Source organism: Capra hircus, chromosome 14 (genome assembly GCF_001704415.2).
Source record: "Capra hircus breed San Clemente chromosome 14, ASM170441v1, whole genome shotgun sequence".
Taxonomy (NCBI): Eukaryota; Metazoa; Chordata; class Mammalia; order Artiodactyla; family Bovidae; genus Capra; species Capra hircus.
The window spans coordinates 71,712,133-71,731,375 of record NC_030821.1 but is presented as its reverse complement, the minus strand read 5'-3'; the positions used below and the strand labels follow the sequence as shown (position 1 = coordinate 71,731,375).

The following is a 19,243-nucleotide window of genomic DNA, read 5'->3' as shown; positions in this document are numbered from 1 at the left end:
CTTAATATCTGCATAGCACCTGACACATGAGCACTCAATGGGCACATCAACATGACTGTCATCCTCCCCAAATACAGTAATCTGCTGTCATGCCTCTCATCACCCAAAGTTCAGGGCAGTTGCTCAATGCTGACTGGCTGAAAAACTCACACCTCTTCCCTGTCTACATTTCTGACCACCCAAATGTGAAATACAGATGCCTTATCCTCCAGCTGCTCAGTAGGGGTTTTGGCTTTCCACTCCCTTCTTCTTCCTATCAATCAGTCTCTCCAGGCCATTTGATAGCTGTCCATGGCTTTAAGGCTGACCTCTTATCTGTGATATGGGGTTGGCCAAAAAGTGTGTGTAGGTATTTCCCTAACATGTTATGGAAAAACCCAAATGAACTTTTGGTCCAACCCAATCCATCTGTGATGTCCATTTCTCCAAGCCCAGATTTCCAAATGCTCAGTAGAGATCTCACCAGTGCCTACACCCCACTGCGAGCATTACTAATAATAGCATGTGACCGCGTAAGCCAAGTGCTTTACCTGGATTATTTCCTTTCAACCTCTCAAAAACCTCATTCTACAGAGGAAAAATAAAACGTTAAACAACAACAACAATGAAACCAGTGGGGTCTTGAGACCAGGATCTGAACCCAGACAATCTGACTCTGCAGCTGGGAATAGGGGTTTCTGCTAAAAAAGATAATCCAAAGTTGCAACTTTTTAAAGAGTGAGTTTTAAGTTAACTGAGGACAAGAGCAGTGGTTCTCAATGAGGGGCAATCTTGCAATGTCTGGAGGCATTTTTGGTCGTCCGAGCCGGAAGGATGCTATGCATTTAGTGGGTGCTGCTAAACATGCTATAACGCATGAGATGCTCCCACAGCAAAGAACTGTTGGGTCCAATGTGTCGATAGCACCAAGGATGAGAAACCCTGCTTTATGACTACAAAGCAAGGCTGAGAGAAGCTCATAAAGAGGGTTAACTTTTTAGGAGCTTCCTCCCCAACTCACCAACTGTGCAGAGCCCTCCTCCTCCTCTTCCTTGCTTCCCACCACCTTCAAGCCCACCCCCCTACCCCCCACCTCCCAGCCCAGCAAAGCCGAACTCTTAGCACCACCCACTCAGCCTTCCCAGCACATTGCACAAACAGGAACTCATTATCTTCCTCCTCAAAACCTTCCCTCCCCTGCTCTTTATCACGGTTAAAAATACCACCCTCCTCCTCCTCCTCCCAGGTGAGCACCATTGTCCCCCACCTTGCCGTTCTCACGACTGCCCCCCGCACTCCCACCATCCAACCATCAGTCGCCGAGCTGTGTCTCTTCCGGCTCTCCAAAGCTCCTCCTGCGCTCCATCTCCTTCCCATCCTCACTAACCTACTTTGGGCCAAAATAGCTTCTTATGCTATTTCTTTTCCAGTTATGAGACTGAAGTCACTTTTTATTCATCTACACGGGGATGCATTCATTTCACCCAGAGCAGGAATGTCATGTGGAATTACCTGTGTGAGCCCACCCAAGTCCTAGCCTGGGAATCCAGAAGAAGTTCCTGATGGAATCTGAGCAATCTGTTCCCTTCCTTCTGGCCGTCTACTCCAGCGGGCGAGGTGGTCCCTGGGGGCTGGGGCTCATCCCCTCCCACCTCCCACCCGCTCACCCTCAGGACCTGTTCCATGAGGGACCCTGCTGTTCCCCTTCAACCTCTCCCTCCTTACTGGGACCTTCCCATCAAGCACAGATGCTCACTCACCCACTCTCCTTAAAGAATCCTCCACCCTTGCCTCCCACGAGCTAGACTGCCATGTCTCTGAAAAGAATTGTCTATACTTGCTGTCTCCCACCCAGTCTTCAACCCACTGCAATCTGGCTTCCAATCTCTCTACTCCATTGAGGCAGTTCTGGCAAAAGTTACCAGCCTTCTAACTGTCAAATAAAATAGGCACTTGCTTTCCTCCTATGGTTGGATCTTCTGTGATATTTGAGAGGGTTGGCCATCACTTTCTTTTAGAAGCAATTTCTTCCCTTGACCTCAGGTATTCCTTCCATTTCTGTTCCTGGACCACTCCCTTCCCTCCTGGCCTCAGTATGCTTTGTGGGTATCCCGTCCTCTGCAGCCTACAGTGTCCCTTAGGGTTCAATCTTGATCCCAGTGCCTTCTCACTCTACATATTCCCCATGGGTGAATTCATCTGCAGCTTGCACCCACAGTTTTAACCACCAGGCGAGAAAGTAGAGGACGGTAGTTAGAGCCTGGACTCCAAAACTCCTCTGTGAACCAAGTGTTTGACCTTGAGCCAGCTAGTCAACATTTCTGTGCCTCAGTTTCCTCAACTGTAAAATGGTGCAAAGCTTTCATGTCTTATTGCTTTTCATGACCAAACATGCACAGTTTCCTCAGACCATGCTGAACCTTGTAGAGCTACCAGATGTATTACATGCTCCTACTCAGGTTCAGTCTTTGCTCAGACACAGACAGAAATCTTGAGACAAGGAACTGGGTGCAGCTAGCTCCAATACTTTGGCCACCTGATGAGAAGAGCTGACTCATTGGAAAAGACCCTGGTGTTGGGAAAGATTGAGGGCAGGAGGAGAAGGGGATGGCGGAGGATGAGAAGGCTGGATGGCATCATCAACTCAAGGTACATGAGTTTGAGCAAACTCTGGGAGACAGTAAAGGACTGGTAATTCTGGTGTGCTGCGGTCCATGGGGTCAGTGGCAAAGAGTTGGACACAACTTAGTGACTGAACAACAAGTTTATTTGGAAGGTGATTGATTCCAGGCAGAACAAATGAGGGAGTGAGAGAGTAAGGCCGGGAAGAGACAAAAGGCACAGTGAACTGATGAAAGTTATGCCTGGGGGCAATGGGACTCAACTCTACTGGGGGGGTCCTCTGTTGAAAGCACTTGAGGACTGTCCCCGTTAGGGATAGAATACTGGGACATTTACCCACTGATAGGTTGGAGGCTGCCCCAGGGCTGTTAGGCACTTCTGGTCTGGGCAAAATTCTGCAGCCTTGGAGAAAAGCCCGGGCAGAGAGGAGGAGACAGGCAACAAAATGCAGCTGCGGGTGAACTCACAGCGGGGTCCAGGGAACTGAGAACTGAGCATCACCAGCTCTGTGCCTTTTGCTCTGGCTCCCAGGCCTGCGTTCCCTTATCTACCTAGGTAAGTTCCACCTCTTCTTAGAAAGTTAGTTTCTGAGCATCCACTTCTTGGAAGTGGTTTCTAACCCCCTCCAAAATTCATATGCTGAGAAACCCTAACTACCAATGTGATGCTGTTCGGAGGTGGGGGCTTTAGGGGGTGATTAGGTCATGAGAGCAGGTGGGGTTCTCATGAATGAGATTAGTGACCTTATAACAGAAAGACAGACCCCCTTGCCCCGGAAGATGGTCATTTGTGAACCAGGACGAGGGGTCTCACCAGACACAGAATCTGTCAGCATCAGACTTCTTAACTTCTGGAACTGTGAGAAATAAAGATGAGCGTATAAGTCACTGAGTTTATGATATTCTGTTATAGAAGCCTGAACTAACATACCCGCTCCCTACTGATTTAGGAAGACTTCCCTGTGACACTCTGAGCATACCTCTATAAGAATAATCATTTCTCTGCTTTCTAAATATAACCTGGAGGGCAAGAACAGTTCATCTTTGCAAATCTATTGCCCAGAAGATTTTTGAGCACTTAACTAGTGACTTTTTTTCAGTTGGCTGTGAGGCACAGGCTTTTTTCTCTAGTTTCAGTGAGCTGGGGCTAGTCTCTAGCTGTGGTGTGCGGGCTTTTCATTGCAGTGGCTTCTCTTGTTTGGGGAGCAAGGGCTTCCGGGCATGCGGGCTCAGTAGCTGTGGTGCACCGGTTTAGTCACTCTGAGGCATGTGGAATCTTCCTAGATCAAACTGTGTCTCCTGTATCGGCAGGCAGATTCTTTACCACTGAGCCACAGGGAAGCCCTTAACTAGTGATGGCTTTAATTAATTCAAATTCACCCTGCTCAGGGTCCTGGCCAGAGTAAGTGGTCAATAAATGCAGTCCTTTCCTTTCCCTCCAACTCAGAGTTTGCCTTCTAACTTAGGAGGGGACTCACTGAGCAAGTGTAGAATGTGATATATTCTTAAAATGAATGGAAGTGCTACAGGAGCACAAAGGAAGGTGCAATTAACTAGGACTGTATCAATGAGATTGCAGTTAACTTGTCTGACAGTCTTAATTACTTAGAGTTTTAACTTTCCTGAACCATTAATAGAGGTGTCTGACACTTCTTCCATTACACTGGGCTTTCCTATTTGAAAGCCTCCTGGTGGCTCAGAGGATAAGGAATCTGCCTGCAATGGAGGAGATTCGGGTTAGATCCCTGGGTTGGGAAGGTTCCCTGGAGAAGGGAATGGCTACCCATTCCAATATTCATACCTGGAGAACTCCATGGACTGAGAAGCCTGGTGGGCTATGGTATATGAGGTTGCAGAGTTGTACATGAGGTTGCAAAGAATTGTACATGACTGAGACCTTTTTCAAGGGCTATAAAGCAATGAAACAGGGCATGTGATGTGCAGGAGAGGTAGGGGTGGGAGAGGTGAGTGTCAAAGTCAAGTAGATCCAATGGTTGGGGAAAGCTCCCTTTGAGGACTTGACTTCTGAACTATGAGCTGAGTGCCACGAACAGTCAAGCAGAGATTCTTCCAGGCAGAAGGAAAAGCAGGTGCAAAGGGTTGGGGGCAGGACCCTGGACTCCCAGGGCCAAACCAAGAGCTTGTCCCACTGCTTCTGGCCACTGATAAAGGAGTTGCAGAAAAGAGACAAAATGGGTCTAAAACTGATGTCTGGTCCTTACTTGAGGTTTGAGGAGCTGATATCCAACTTCCAGTCCCTGGCAGACTCATTTCAAGTTTGGTTTTCACTCACGGGTATGTTGATCCCTCTTCAAAGTCAGACTGGGTTTCAAAGGAATTTGAAACACTTACAGCAAAACCACCAAGCTGCATCCTCCAGGTAGAAAAAACCCCAAATGTGGCATTTCCGTGGGAAACCACAATGAATCACTCCCACTGGCCCACCTAGTCCAGGCCCGACTGCATGGAGATTTACTTTGGTTTTCTCAAACTTCCTAATACCTCTTCAGACTTTTTAACAAACCCCCACAGTGTCCTGAGTCTCAGGTTAAGAGCAAAATACCAAATTCTGTAGCGTTTGCGGAGTTTCAGATTTCACCAGAAGGGATTTTGCCATAGCTGCTAACCTTTTCCTCTGCAGACAGCAGTTGCTGAATGCTGCAAAGAAAAAAAAAAAAATCAGTAGGTGATAAGGATGGAAATGAAGTTTGGAGGCATTTTAAGTAGGTATAGATAATGCACAGCACACACTCCATCAGTTAAAACCCTCGCCTCTCTGATGTCTGTTGTAGTATAGATAATCATGGTTATCATTTATTCGAGCATTTACAATGTGTCAGTCCTGGTCTAAACGTTTGGTTTCCAAATCAAACCTATGAGGGCAGTATGACCACCTCATTTCACATTTCAGCAATCCGAGGCTCAGTGAAGTAAAGTGACTTACCCAAGGTAACCCAGTTGGAAAAAAGACAAAGCGTGGATTCCAACCCAGGTCAGGGTCCAAAGTTCATACTACGACTGTCCATACTATTTGTATACTATCCTGACCTGGAAAGGTCCTGTCCCCCTGGCACTGGAAAAAACATGAGGAAATTAGCAACGCGGAAGCAGTGAAAGGGGTGGGAGGGCGGCAGTCAGGTAAAGTCATTTATTTTACGAAAAATAGGGGAAACGGCCAGGAGATTTCAAGTTCATTCTCTGTAGGGTGGGAGAGAGGCCAAGGTCCTTTCCTGGTGTTGGGGAACTTAGAAAGGCACCTCCCAAGGCCAAGGTTTTATGGGGACAAATCCGACCCCTTCTACATCTGAGCATGGAGGAGGCAGGCCACCGCGAGTGTGGGGCCGAAGAGGCAGGAGGCCCGACACTGGCCCAGCTCGCACGCCGGAGTCGTGGGGTCGGAGACCCCGCGGGTCGGCCGCCGGGTGTCCGGCCGCCGCGTTCTCCGCGCGATGTCGGGGAGCCCGCCGGCCCCCCACTCCCCTCCTGCGTGCCGGCGGGCCAAGGGTTAAGCGAGGCGGGAGCCCCCGGCGCGGGGCGGCCCCGGGACCGGGAATGCTTAGTCAGGATTCCGATTTCCTGTCGAAGTGTTTGGATTTCCTGGAGCCCGCGCCCTCCGCCGCCGAGCGGGATCTTCCGAGCCGCGCGCGTCGCTGCGGCCTCCTCCCCTCGGCACATGGTCGCCCGCCCCTTCCTGCGCCGCGCTCGGCTCCCGCGCCTCGCCGCCGTCGCCGCCGCCGCGGGCGGGCTCTCTGCGCTCGGGCAGCCCCCGGCCCGCGCCTCCCGCCCCGCCGGCTGCTCCCGCCGCCGCCGCCGCCTCCTGCTTTCTGCTGCGACAGCCGCGATCGGCCGGCCGAAGAGAGCCGGGGCGCAGGCGTCTGCGCCGCCGCCAGGGAGCCGCTGCCGAACCCGCGATGGAATAATGCCCAGCGGCCCGCCCGGTCCCGGTGAGTTGCGGGGCGCTCGGGCTGGCTGGGCGGGGCCGCGCGGGGGTCTCGTCGGCGCCCTCTTGCTCGGCTCCCGCGCGGAGAGGCGCCGGCACGGGGGCGGCGGGCGGGTCCCGGCTCTGTTCGCGCTGGGGAGCTGGCCGTGGGCTTCGCAGGGCCGGGCTCGGCCGTCTGGGGGGCTGAGGGTCTGCACCCCCGAGGCGCGGGGGTGGGGAGGGTGGGACCGCCCGTGGGGGGTTTGGCGCGCCCTCCCGAAGAGGGGTCCAGGCCCCGCCGATCGGGCGCCCTCCCGAACGACCGCGGCATTGTCTCCGGCGCGGCGGAGGAAAGTTCCCCGCCGTTTCTGGAGCCGGCGGCCCGGCCCCCGGCCCCCGGTCCCCGGCTGGGACTCGGCGCTGCCAGGCAGGCCCTAGACCACTTGGCTTACAGCGAACGAAACTAAAGAGAAAAATTTTAAAAATCCATTCGGGGCTTGGGGTTTGTTCCCGGGAAGCCAGGAAAGTGGCTTGTGTTTTTCTTCTTGTACCATTTGGAGACCTGCTGCATTTTCTGAGAGCGACGTGAAGTTTCAAAGAAAAAAAAAAAAAAAGAAAGAAAGAAACTCTCTGGCGTCTGGTATTCTGCGGTTTCATACATCCCTAGTGTTCTTCCCGGGCATTCCTAAAGCGGTTTCCTTCAATAATTAATTTTTCCACTAGCGCAGGCGGATGGAGGGCTAACTTCAGACCATCCTCAGCGTGACCTCAGCTTTACCCTCACTAATCAGAGAGAGCAGGAACTTTCTCCCACTCTTCCCCGTAGACTCGGTCAGGTTGTCTTGGCACATTGGATCCTGGAATGACAGCCGGGCATGGATTGCTGAGTAATGTTCGGGATTGTAAAACATAGTTCAGTGTTGAGGCCAGTTTTGTCTGTCCATCAGAGTGCAGCCCAGGGCTTTCCCGTTTTGCAGTTGGAGATTCACCTTATAACAGATCTTAGATGCAGATCTTTTGGAAGCGTCAAATTTCAACAGTTTGGGAAGAAACAGGACGTTTGAGAGCAGTTGTTGCTGCCCCTTCTTATTATTCCTGCAGCAGAAGAGGTGACTGGGACTTATGGAAAGTCACATGGGCAGGGCTCAGACTCCCTGACCAGTGCTCCTTACACTGTCAATTTCTGGTCTGTGTCAGCCATTAAGTTCGCAAATATGTCTTCTTGGGATTGTAACTGTCATCATTTTTAGTGCCTTCTCTTGTTTTGTCTTATGTTATTGCTGCTATTTCTGAGATATGTAGTTACCTCAAACTGCTTATTTTGAGATTAGAGTTAGAGATGAAATTCCCTAACCCGTACTATTCAGTCACTAAATGTATTTGGAGTTTCAGTCACCAAATGGATTTTTTTCCCCCCAGCAAATGGATTTGAAATATAAAATGGGTGGCTTCTTCTATGGGGGATGACTTTTCTCTATTCTGTTCTTTTGTATGAAGTAGAAACTCCCAGGTCCAGAAAAGGGCAGTATCTTAGCACAAAATATACTCTGTGATGTTCTCTAGGCTTGACTTCCAGCCCCTCTGTATCTTGTGAGCTCGGCAGCCCATCTATTTTTCTCCCTATGAGAGCTCCAAAGGGCTGGTTTTTCATTTTTAGTATGTGATAATGTTGGAGAGAAAGGACTTTTTCGAAAGCTTGCCATTTGGTGAAGGAAATTGAAATTCTCTCCCACCTCCCCACTCCTCACCAGCCACAGTGAGCCAGATTTTGCAACTCAGTCACAGTCTTGCAGGCCCCCACGTGAATGCGTACTTTCAAATAGGACCCTCCCTCGCCCTCCCTGAGGATGCACCTCCCTGCGGGCCTCTCCTCACTGCACCCAGGTGGCTGAAGTCTAGAGCAGGTGTGTTCATACCCTCCCAGGCCATGTACCTGTCCCTGGCCTGTTAGAAGCCAGGTCCCCACAGCAGGAGGTGAGTTTCAGGGTAGAAGTTTTACACCTGTGTTAACAGCCACTTCGCCTTGCTCGCATGACCACCTGAGTTCTGCCTGTCAGATCAGCAGCAATGTTAGATTCTCATAGGACCCCAAACCATCCATACTGTGCTTGAATCATTCTGAACTCCGCCCCCCTGCTCTGATCTGTGGAAAGATTATCTTCCGTAAAACCAGTCCCTGGTGCCAAAAGGGTTGGGGACCGCAGGTCTAGAGGAAAGGCAGGAGCCTGTGTTACCTGGAACCTCATTGTTACTGTATCTTCCTCCAAGTTCTCAGCGTCTTGCCTGGATCCCATGTCCCCGTTCTCGCTTTTCCCGCCTGTGTATCTCCTTCCCACTTCTCTCCCAGCCACTCTGTGTGTGTGGGCTGGAGCAAGTCTTTTCTGCGGGCTGTGTGACTGAGGCCCCATGTCAGCGATAGTGACAGTGACACCGGCATTTATTAAGCAACTGCTGTGTGCCCGGGGTCCGCCCCCTCCTAAGAAGTCCCAAGGAGGAGAGGGAGCTGCTGCTTTGGGAACCTTGCCCAGAAAGGACAGCACTTTTCAGATTCATCTGGAACCTGAGTCATTCTTTCATTCATTTCGTGCACATTTGCTAAGTGGCTCCCCTGTGGGAGGTGCCAGGAGCTCAGAGATGGATAGGATCCTGTGTTCAAGGCCTTCTATTTCCAGCCTCATCTCTCAGGGTCAGCCTTGCGCTTTCTCTTTTAATTAGTTGATTCAGCAAGGCTGTACTGAGTGCTTCATGCTAAGCACTGGGTGCAGTCCCAACAATACAGTGATGAATGAGATAGACCCAGCCTCACCCTCCTGGGGTTCGCATTCCAGAACAAAGGAGAAGGTAATTTCTAATGAATGAAAGATGCTAGCGCTTGTTATTAAAGAAACACCAGGGATCGAAATGATGACTGAAGTGAAGGGGGATGGGGTGTAGGGACGGCCCTAGTTTTGCCAGGGAAAGGCCTCTCGGAGTCTCAAGAATCGAGAAAAAACTGGCCTGGGTAGAGAGGTTGCTGGAGAGGGGGCATTCCACCCAGGGAGCTCAGCGTATGCACGAAAGAGCTTGATGTGATCCCAGAAGTGAGGAAAGTGGGGCGATGAACAGGACAGAGTGTAAGGGAGCGACACGGAGGATGCTCGGAGGTGAGGGTGAGATTTCAGAGGGAGGCAGGGGCATCATCCTGGGGACGATCACCTCACCAAGTACGAAGCGGAACTGATGAATGTAGGTTCAGGAGTGGGGTCTGATTGACATTTTAAGGAGATTACTTTTATAAGAGTGGATCACAGGGGGCGAAGAGCAGAAGCAGAGAGATAGGCATATAAATAAAATTGCAGGCAGATTCTTTACCGTCTGAGCCACCAGAGAAGCCCATGTTAGTGTATGCGTGTGTATGTATTATATAATGATAGTGTATTAGTTTCTTCTTGCTGCCATAACAAATTGCCACAAACTTGGCAACACCTTAAACAACACCAGTCTATTCTCCTTTAGTGCTGGAGGTCAGAAGTCTGAAATGGGGTCTGATGTTAAGGTGTGGGCAGAACACTTTTTTTTCTGGAGGCTCTAGAGAATGATCTATTCCCTAGCCTTTTCCAGTTTCTAGAGGCTTCCTGCTTTCCTGGGCTCCTGACCCGTTCCTCCATCTTCAAAGCCAGCAATGTTGGTCCTAGTCCTTCTCACGCTGCCATCTTTGGTTCTTTCTTCTTTTCCACTTTTGAGGACCCTTTTGATGACAGCAGCCATCCTGTATAATCTAAAATGAAAGTGTTAGTTGCTTAGTTCTGTCTGACTCTTTGCAACCCCAAGGACTGAAGCCCACCATGCTCCTCTGTCCATAGAATTCTCCAGGCAAGAATACTGGAATGGGTTGCCATTTCCTCCTCCAGGGGATCTTCCCAACCCAGGGATCAAACCCAGGTCTTCTGTATTGCAAGCAGATTCTTTACAACTGAGCCACCTGGGAAGCCCTAGAATAATCTCCCTATTTTAAGGTTAACTGATTAGTGACCTTATTTCCATCTTCAGCCTTAGTTCCCCACTGCCGGGTGACCTGTGTAGCCTAACACATTCACAGTTCCTGGGGATTTGGACGTGGACATCTTCGCAGGCTGGTAGGGGAAGATGTTATGGGGGCTGTGGGGCAAGGCCCCTAACTCAGTGAGGGAGGGGAAGCCAGGGACATCTTCCTGGAGGTAGTGGTAGCTGGATAGAAGTCAGTCTCTACTTGTATCTTCACTGCCCTTCCAAGTATTTCACTGTCTCATTGAGATTTATTCATTCCTTCATTCAAAGTCTTGTCTATGCCCGGCTTTATGTGGGGAGTCAGAGTTGAGGATTCACTTCACTGCACATCCTTCAGGCTGCAGGCCGGATTGTTCACTTCAACTCAGGACGTTCACTTTTTTTTTTACCCCACCTCATGAATCAGTTAAACTAACCAACCCATGAACACCCTCCCCCAGCCCCCCTACCTGGCATCCACTTCCACAAAGAAGTGGAGACTGAGGGGAGTCGGTCCTCTCTTTAAAATTGCCTGGGGTTGATCTTCTGGGATGGCGGGAACCCCAACACGTGTGCCTTTTGTGCTATTAAAAACTCAGTTCCTGAGCTATGGTTACTGTCCCTAGCCTTAGCCATTCCTGTTCCCAAAGCAGACCATTGACGTCAGGAGAGGGAGTGTGGTTTGATCAGGACAAATCCGTCTGAACCGAAAGGGGACGAGGCATCCCAAGGCCCCGCCTCCTCGTGGCCTGTGGCAGGCTACCCCATCTTCTGAGAGTAAAGGAAACGCACCATGATGGGATGTGTAGTCGCTGCGAGGGGCTGATTAAGACCAGATTGCGAACATCTTCCCTGTTATTTGGAAGAAAATGGGCTCTTGTCCCAGCTACTCTCCAGATGGTGTCCGGAGACCTTCAGTGCCAGGGGGCCCCCATCGGCTCTGCCGGCCAGCACCATGGCGAGTGCAGGGAGACCGAGGTCCCTCACTGCCTGCGCTTCCCCTGCCGACCCCCATCCCTTCGAAGTGCCACCAGCTAGCTGGTCTTGTAGTATTTTTGGCGTTTCCCCTTCCTCTACCGGTCTAAGTCAGGAAATGCAAAAAGTGCACAGCGTTAGAAAAACAGAAATGAGCAAGCAGTATCTCTCCAAAGGAGGGATACCAGGTGGAAGTCTGGTTAGACTTGGAGTAAAGAAGCGTGACCGTCAGCGCGTCCCCCAGATGTCGCAGGGCTTCCCGAGAACCAGGCCCACACCAGGCATCCGTAGGCAGGACAAGAAGGAGAGGGTCTGGCCTGTTTGTGGTTTCTGCGGACTGGCTCGTCTTTCTCTCATCAACACTCATCATGCGTTTTTCCAGCAAGGCATCTGCCTTTATAAAACTCTTGCTTATGGGATGATACTGGGTGCCTGTTTCATTGTAGTTTTGTAATGAAATAATTATCCTTTCGAGTGGGAGGGATATCTAAACGAGAGGGAAACCTAAAAGGGAGGGGATATATATTTATAAGTGTGGCTGATTCATTTTCCTATGCAGTAGAATCTTAACATTTTAAAGCAACTACCTGCAATAAAAATTAATTAAAGAAAATAGACCATTTGTCCCTCTTACAGCTACAGTCTTCTTTTAATTGTTAAAAAATTAAAATACAAATAATATTTCTTTTTGAAATCTAGTTGCTTTAAAATGTGTTAATTTCTGACTCAGTTATCATATATATATATATCTTTTTTCATATTCTTTTCCATTTTGGTTTATCACAGGATATTAAATATAGTTCCCTGTGCTATACAGTAGGACTTTATTGTTTATCTATTCTGTATCTACCAGTTTTCATCTGCTAATTCCAACTGCCTAGTCCACCAGAAATGCAGAAAGGCACTTCAGTAAAAGACCATCATATAGGCAACTTGCCCTCAAATGGTTCAGAAAATAATTATATGTATTTTCTGAATACATAAAAATTACATGGGAGGAAAAAAAAAGGAAAAGAAAGCAAGAGGAGTAAAATATTAACCATCAGTGCAGGTGGGTAAAGGGCATGTGTGTTCCTTGTACTATTCGTATTGACATTTCCAAATAGGATTTTTGCAAACTGAAGGGGGGAAGTAGAAGAGGGCTCAACATTCCATGGTGATTGTGACCTTGATTCAGGATGGCCCAGAGGAAGCCAGGAGATGCTGGGGTCTGCTACGGACCCCACCTTGCTGGCGTCCTCACACTTCTCTGTACCGAACCGAAATCATGGAGGAAAAGCATCCCGCACGGGGAGTGCAGAAATGCAAGATCATCACAGCCGTCCTGTATGGAAATGCACTTGCTGGTCTGGTTGCCTCCCCTTCAGACTGAGCATCTGGAGGGGCGCGGGTGGGGGCTCGGGCTTACTCCTCTTGTCCCCTCGTGCTGGGCGCAGGCCAAGGGCAGGCACTGGGCAGGGAGGAGGAATCAAGTGCCTTGGCTTCTACGTCACCACGTTTCTTCAATTTTCTCGTCACTGAGTTTCCATTTCCGATGACTCTCCATTTTACTTCTGGAAATTCCCTCTGGTTCTCTTTCCAATCCATTGGTTTTGAATCCTTGGGTCTTATTCTTCCATGAGAATTCTTCATTCTTATTTCATATCTTTACTTTAAAACGTACTGATATTCTTTTTCAGACTGCCCTGTTATGTTAATTCTGGAGGAGCCTATTCTCCCATTTCCTGCATCTTCCGATTTGGAGGGCATGGTGGTTCATACCTCACCTTTCCTGGGTAGCAGAAGAGGATTTACAGAGCTGGTTTTGTGCTTCAGCCAAGGATCTGAGGGTTTCCTAGGTCCTGGAAATGCTGCTGTGCTAACTGGTGAACCGGAGACTTTTAACCCCAGTCCATGCTTTTAACCCCAGTATCTTTGAGCTCTGCGTCCATACTTAGGGCCTCAGAGTTTGCACAGAAGCCTTTTTCTCCCCCATCCAGACCCAGAGGCAGAATGTGCTTTCTTGTCATTTCTCTGCACTGGAGAGAGGAATCGTTTTGGCCTACTTTCAAAGGAGGCTGGGACCTCTGTGGGGTTGTGGCCTTATGGAGGGTTCTCAGCTGTCCTGTCCTGCAGGCACCAAGCAGAGACCAGCCAGCTTAATACTCTGAGTCTTCTTTTGCAAACGAGGAAAAGAAAGAACACTTACAAAAATGTAAAAACTGCCATTTCCAGAAAAGAAAACCAGAATCCTTATCAGACCAGTAGCAAAGATGTGATTCATAGCAGCAAGCACTTTGAACACTTTCTGCGTTTTCACCCTGCAGAGCAGTGGTTTGGGGAGGCAGGAATGAGCTGGGCCTTAAAATGTCTTGTTCATCTTTGTAACTCCCAGTGCAGAGAAGACAACAGGTATTTAAGAAGAGAGGGAAAGAGAAAGGAATTGTATGTATCGAAAAAGACAAATGACTGATGTGGGAGACAGGCTAATGGAAAGGAGCACTGAATTGAGACTCAGAAGTCCAGAGTTCTAGTCTGGAAATTGACTAGATATTGACTGTGATGTGACTGTTACAAGCAGTCACTTACCTTCTTGGAAGCGCCCTACCTCACCCGAGTCAAAAGGTGGTGATAATTCTGTCCTGACCCTGACTCCTTCCCGGGTTGCCTGAGGTCACGAATGTGGGAGGAGGGAGTCTCAGAGGGTACGGGGGCTTTCTTGTCCTCAAGGTGGAAGGGGCCCCGTGTCCTCCAGCTGCACCTTGTTTTGAAGACTCCCCTCCCCATCCGCCTCCACCTTGTCTCACCACTGGGGGCCCTGGGTTTTCCAGGGAAGAGCTGCAGGCATTTCGGGGTTCTCAAAGCTTGTGCAGACTAAGGGGCTGTCCCCTGGCATATGGGCAATAGTTGGGCACTGGGGTGGCCGAATGGCTCCTGTCTCTTTCCCCTGGGAGGTCCCCCCCCAGATCCCACAAATGAGGGCTGAGCTGCAGCTGGGAGCCCTTGTGGGATAGAATTTGTACATTGTGTTGCCTTCGTGCTGTTTTCTGAGACAGTCCTCTGGATGATGGAAATCAAGGTCTCTGTGGGGTCTATCCTTTGGTCAGGTCACTCTCATGCCTGGGTTGATTTGGTAGATGTAAGTAGTAGCATTTGTCATGATACAATGGGAAAACTGCTGGACTCAGGATCAATAACAACAGCTAATATTTACCCCATGGACTGTAGCCCACCAGGCTCCTCTGTCCATGGGATTTCCCAGGCAAGAATACTGGAGCCGGTTGCTATTTCCTCCTCCAAGGGACCTTCCCAACCCAGGGATCTAACCCGTGTCTCTTATGTCTCCTGCATTGGCAGGCAGGTTCTTTATCACTAGCACCATCTGGAAAGCCCTTATCGTACATTAATACACATCAAACATTGCTTTAAGCAGCTTTCCTATGAGTTTGTTTAATGCTTGTAACAACCCTGTGAAACAGGTACTCTCTCTCTCCTCATTTTATGTGGGAGGAAACAGACACACAGGGACTAATTTCTCCGAGGTCATACAACCTCACAAGTGGCAAGATTTTAAGCGACGCTGTCTGTGTTCACGGCCCACACCCGACCATTGCCTCTGAAGACTTGAACTTGAATTCCATGCCCTAATTCCTCATGTGGCCTTGGGAGAGTCTGCCTTTCACTTTTCTCTTAGCTTTTCTGATCGTCAGTGTCTTCCTCTATAAATTTGTAGGTTTTTTTTAAAAGGTGTTAAACCAAGCCATATATTAATATACAGAAAGTAGTGCCAGGCACATAATCAGTTCTAAACAAAAGTGAGTGGGTTCCATTTGCAGGATCAACAGGGGAAGGAAAAATGAGTTCTCATTTGCAGGATCAACAAGGGAAGGAATAAAGCGAGGACCAATTCAACTTAGAGAGTCTTCCCTGCACACACTTTTACAGCATATCCCGCTGTGTGCCAGGCACCCAGGAGACAAAGGTGAAAACTCAGGGTCCATGGGCTAGAGCCTCTTATAGCTGATTAGAAGAGAAAGATGTGGAACTGTTTGCAGTTTTGAACTGATGTTCGTCCTCACCACAGCAAAGCTACACAGGCATGGATGGCTGTGAGTGTGCAGGGAAGGGAGAGTACCCCAGTGGGGCAGAAAGGGGAACCTTTGGGGAAAACGTGCTCTAAGAATTTATGATCCAGGGTGGGCAGGCTCTTAGTATGTGGAGGGAGTGAGGAAGGAGTCACTTCTGATCACAGTCCTTCTGATAGGAATGTGCGGGGTATTTTTAATCAATCAATTACTTTTTATTTATTTCTTTTTGGCTGAGCTGGGTCTTCATTGCTGTGTCGGCTTTTCTGTAGTGGCCAGCAGGGGCTACTCTCTAGGTGCGGCTCGTGGCCTTCTCTTTGCAGTGGCTCCTCTTGTCGCTGAGCGCAGGCTCTGGGTGTAAGGGCGTCAGTAGTTGCCCCACGTGGGCTCAGTAGGTGGGGCACATGGGCTTAGTTGCTCCACAGCGTGTGGAACCTTCCTGGACCAGGGATCGAACCCTTGACTCCTGCATTGGCAGGTGGATTCTTTACCACTGAGCCACGAGGGAAGCCTTTGTGCTGGTTATTTTTTTATCGTTGAGGCCTGTTGTTCAGTCACACAATCGTGTCTGACTCTTTGCGACCCCATGGACTGCAGCACGCCAGGCCTTTTTGTCCCTAAGGAAAGAGAGGCCTAAGGAAAATATTTGTTCAAATATTTGTTCAAGGAGACAGGCAAAACTCTCAGGTAAAATACCACAGCATCCGGGGTCTCTATCTGGAACGCAGGCATCCCTGCTATTTCCTACCCCCGACTGTCACAGAAGTCCAGATCCAGAAAAGCAGACTGCAGTGTTTATAGACCTTCCCGTCATAACTCTGAGCCAGTTTCCTCTCCTAGGACAGTTACTTCCTCAGACCTAAAATAGAACCGCTGAAGGGTGGAGGTGCCGGATGTTTGCAGGTTGCACTCAGTTTAATGGTGTACTTCGGGGGCAGGCAGGTAAGAAGTTATAGAAGACACTGTTGGCTGTTTATCCTACATCTTTGCCCTTTTGCTTTGCTGACAGAACACAGATCTTCAGGAGCCCAACCTTCCAGGGACATTGAGAGAGACCAGTCCCAGCCCCAGTGGTGAACCTCTGTGGTCTTGTCCTCCTTGGCAGTGATTGGTTTAGGCATGGGCACGTGACACAGCTCTGGCTGTAAAATATACAGGGAAATTTTCAGGGGGGTGGAGGAAGGTTTTTCCCGTCTTAAGCAGAGGCATTTAGAAACAGCCTGTCTTCTGCGCTTGTCGTTCAGTCGCTGAGTCGTGCCCGACTGTCTGTGATCGTGTGGACTGCAGCACGCCAGGCCTCCCTGTCCTTCACCATCTCCCGGAGTTTACGCCACCTCATGTCCATTGAGTCAGTGATGCCATCCAACCATCTCATCCTCCGTCGCCCGCTTTTCCTTCTGCCCTCAATATTCCCAGCATCAAGGTCTTTTCCAATTTTTGAATCAAGTGGCTGAAGTATTGGAGCTTCAGCTTCAGCATCAGTCCTCCCAGTGAATATTCAGGGTTGATTTCCTTTAGGATTGACTGGTTGGATCTCCTTGCAGTCTAAGGGACTCTCAAGAGTCTTCTCTAGCACCACAGTTCACAAGCATCAATTCGTCGGTACTCAGTCTTATTTATGGTCCAACTCTCACATCCATACATGACCACTGGAAAAACCATGGCTTAGACTACACCATGGGACCTTTGCTATGGGATGTAGTAGGGCTGGCATGTGATACTTGGCACTATGGCCGCCATCTTGGGGCCCTGAGGGGGCCTTGCTTAGGGAGAACATGTTGAGTGTGTCTGAACAGAAAGATGGGAGGAACAAGACGCTGAACATCCTACCTTGAGACTCTTTTTGCGCTGAGTTTCATTAGCCCCTATGCGCAATCTTAACACAAGGGTCTGGCCATGTCACGTAACATTTGAGTGATTCTGGGTCCACTATACCATCCTCTAATAACCCCGTGCTTAGCCCAGCACCCTATTTGAAATCACCACCAACTTGTACATGTTTATACCTTGGCAGTCTTGCTATTTTTTTCACCTACCAAACACACAGCTCTTTAAAGAATGGCTCAAATGTCCCTTCTCTGTGAAGCCTTTCCTGATCCTTCCTGTGGTGAGTCATTATTTTAGTCACTGAGCACCAAAAGATTTGTTGCCCCGCCCATTGTCCCTGCCTATCCCCACTCTCCTTCTTTAGTAGGTGCCTACTATGTGCCAGCTGTGGTGGTGTACAGTGGCATTGTCCTTCACGACTGGGGGCAGACGTGTGCAGTAAATTGTGAGCCAACATGGTTTGTGTGATCCCAGGGGAAATAAGGTATCACTGAGTCCTTACGAAGGGGACGCCTGACCCCACCCTGCACAGAGGGTCAAGAAGACTTGGTCCAGGATGGAATCCTTGAACTGAGTCTTAAATAATGAATAAAAATTGGCCAGAAAAAGAGGGGTGGGAAGAGAAGGAAGTTCCAGGTGTAGGGAGCCACTTCAGCGAGGGGTGGATGGTGCAAACCGCACGGTTTATGCTGGGAACCGAGTGATTCAGCCTTGGTGAATCCACTGTGTGCAGAGGGGTGCACTGAGCCTGCAGGGGACATCAGGAGCCACATCGAGAAGCTGGGACTTTATCTTGGAAGCTGTTGAGGAGCCATTGAAAGCTTACGGCAGCGCAGTGATGTGACCCTTGGTCTCTGGGGAAGCTGACTCTGGGTACCTTGGACCAAATGGACCGGGCGGGTGAGGCCCAGGACTGGAGGCGGGCAGGCCATTCAGGATGCTCTTGTAGGAGTCTGGCGGTGAGTGGCCCGGGAGAAGGAGAGGGAAGGTACTAGGCAGTCGCACCGGCTGGCTTGGGGATGGATTGGGGGAGGGCAGAGGGAGAGCCGTTGAGGACGCTGAGCCTTCTGGCCAGTTTACAAGGCCGAGTCACGTTTGCGTCTCTCAAGACCACAGTCTCCCCGGATTCCTGGTCCTTCTGGTCTCTGCATCCCTAGATGCTCAGTGCTGGGCTTCAGTGGTGCATGGGTGAGAAAGAAGCAAGTCTGTGCCTCTCTTCTGCCTTCTCTTCCCCTCCCACAACTTCAGCTCTTCAGTTTTTGTTTATGTGGAAGGGGAAGGGGAGCTGTGATGTGGTTTCCTGGTGTCCTGGCTTCCCTAGATCTGAGCCTCCAGAAGAGGGAAGAGGTTCTTACTGCCCGTGGCTCACTCCCTTTCCTTCTTACGCCTCCTCTAAGCCAGATGGATTCTGCAGAAGTCTGTCCGCACATCTCCAGTCCAGCCCTTCCGTGTGTCCCCATAGTTTCTGCCACAGGCCAGGTTTCTGCAGGATCTCCCCTGAGCCATCCAGCCTTTTCCCAACTCTCTGCCCTTCGCTTCATCTGTCCTCCAAGCTGCTGCCAGGGGAGTCTCCTCAAGAATTCACATCGGGGTCACCCCCTGCTTAGAAGGAGATGACCTACTCCTACTAGGTAGGTCACCAGCTCCGGTCCCTGGCTCCGTTGCCTGAGCGGTCAGGTGAGGAAGCAGGCAGCCTGGTCTTTTCAGCTGCTCTGACCTAGGGGGTCAGCCCTCGTTCTCACCTTATCTTATCCTCAGGGATGTTGCTGGTTTGGTTCCAGGCCACCACCATAGCTGGTAAAGAATCTGCCTGCAATGCAGGAGACCCCAGTTGGATTTCTGGGTTGTGAATA

At 50.0% G+C, this 19,243-nt stretch overlaps 1 protein-coding gene across 1 annotated transcript in view; it reads left to right on the top strand.

The window, feature by feature from the left end:
• Positions 6,350 to 19,243, top strand: part of ASAP1 (ArfGAP with SH3 domain, ankyrin repeat and PH domain 1) — a 337,578-nt gene continuing 324,684 nt past the window's right edge. The window contains exon 1 of the mRNA XM_018058570.1: positions 6,350 to 6,544. The gene's annotated coding sequence lies outside the window, so the exon portion shown is untranslated. The remainder of the gene's footprint in view (positions 6,545 to 19,243) is intronic.